This window comes from Propithecus coquereli, unplaced genomic scaffold, assembly GCF_000956105.1.
Source record: "Propithecus coquereli isolate 6110/MARCELLA unplaced genomic scaffold, Pcoq_1.0 Scaffold548, whole genome shotgun sequence".
In the NCBI taxonomy this organism is placed as follows: Eukaryota; Metazoa; Chordata; class Mammalia; order Primates; family Indriidae; genus Propithecus; species Propithecus coquereli.
This window is the reverse complement of record NW_012151374.1, coordinates 1,303,576-1,305,835: the sequence shown is the minus strand read 5'-3', so window position 1 is coordinate 1,305,835 and position 2,260 is coordinate 1,303,576.

The following is a 2,260-nucleotide window of genomic DNA, read 5'->3' as shown; positions in this document are numbered from 1 at the left end:
CAAGAAGTGGTCCAAAGCCTGGAAGAAGTGGTAGTCAGTTGGTGCAAGGTCTGGTGAATACAGTGGATGACAGAGAGTTTCCAAGTCCAGCTTCTGTGGTTTCAGAAGCGTTGTTTGTGCGACATGTGGTTGAGCACTGTCTTGCAAGAGGATTAGCCTGTCTCTATTGACCAATCTCGGCTGCTTAATCACAAGCATCCTCATCATTTCATCAAATTGATTGCAGGAGACATCCACTGTAATCGATTGACCAGGTTTCATGAAGCTGTAGTGGATAATACCAGCGCTGGACCACCAAACAGAAACCATTAGCTTTTTTTTGATGAATATTTGGTTTTGGACTGTTTTGGCACTTCACCTTTATCCAACCACTGTGCTAAATGCTTATAATTGTCAAAAAGAATCCAGTGTTCATCACACATAACAATACGATGTAGAAATGGTTCGCCTTTATGTTGTGACAGCAAAGAAAGGCAAGCTTCGAGACAATTTCTCTTCTGACGCTCATTTAATTCATGTGGAACCCATCTATCCAGCTTCTTTACCTTGCCCATTTGTTTCAAATGGTCCAATATTGTTCAAATAGTAACGTCAAACCTTGCTGCTAATTCATGCATAGGTTGAGATGGATTTGCTTCCACTGCAGTTTTCAGCTCGTCATTATCCACCTTGTTCTCAGGTCACTCACGTGGCTCCTTTTCAAGATTAAAATCATCAGAATGGAACTTCTCAAACAATTGATATACTGTGCATTCATTAACCACATCCTTCCCAAACACTTCATTGATACTTTGAGCTGTGTGTGCTGCATTGGTTCCACAATGGAACTTATATTTGAAAATAACACGAATTTTTGACTTATCCATGGTTTCACAAACAATGCTCTAAAAAAATTTTGGAAGATAGTCACAAGCAAAAACATGCATTTGAAAGACTGAGGATGTACCTTCACAATAAAAATAAAATAAGAAGTGTAGCGAAATGTCAGAGATATCAACTATCAAACTTTGTACTTACAGAAATCCGACATTTCATATTTAATAACCTAATATTATTTTCCCCAGAATTTCTATGTTGAAAGAAAATGCTCTTATAAACTGTGAAGTGCTATGCTCATGTAAGATACCATTGCACGGACATAAACAGTGATCCCCATACATGACTGAGCATTAGAATCACCTGGGAGCTGCAAAAATCCTGATTCCTGGGCCACTACCAGAGATTGGGATAGAATTGCTCTGAAATGTGGCCTTAGCTTTCAAATCTTTAAAAGATCCCCAGGTGATTATAATATGTAGACAAATTTTGGGACCACTGCCGTAGTCCATTTCTCCCCTTTTCTAAAGGCAAACCTGTTGTCGGTCCTCTTCGTGTGATGATGACGATGATGAAGATAATGAATGTACATAGAATAAATCATGATATTTGCCCTTCTAAGATTTCTCTTAGGAGACATCCTTACTGATTATAACACACTGACAAAAGGGCTTAGCTATATTGTAGGATGTCTGTTTTCTTTCATTTCCTTGTGTGTGTCACATGCCATATCTTGAAACTTTTGGTTGAATTACATTTTACTTTTGCATCAAATATTTTCAAATATCTGCTCTGCATAGGCACTTTTAAGAAAACTCACATTTCGAGGATCAACTGTTTGAGTCCTGGGCAAATATTGGTACATTCAAAGGAGAAGATGTGTTATTAATTTGACCAGTAGACGGCAGGAATTTTTAAATCAAAGTGAACATAAATCCAAAGCCCATTATAAATCAAAGCATTCTTACTATAAAAACAAATAAATGGCTCCTAGGTGAAGATTGGGCAGGCTTAGGCAGTATTTTAAGGGAAATGCCTGAAGACTTCCGTCTCCCCCCATCCACTTGGGTGCCTCTAGGGCCATCAGGACCACCTGACTCCACATTGGCACGTGTGCTCTCTGTCCCACTCCTGGGCTCTCCATTTCTCCTGGCGATTGGTATGGGCTGGACAGCAAACCAAATGGCAAATCACATGGATTACACCAATTCCAGGCCAATTTATGTGAAACTGGGGAGAGTGAGTTTTTACTTTTCCCCAGTCTATAGTTTCTTCCAGGCAACAATGCAACTAGTAGAACCAGAACCTTTCTGGTGTGTATGCAGCCACAGGATTTATGACCCATGCTGACCCAATCCATGGAGGAAGGTACAGACCTGCGGGACCCTAGGCGATCAGGTGCATTGGCTTGGGTGTACAAACTGCATTAGCTGGGGTGAGAATT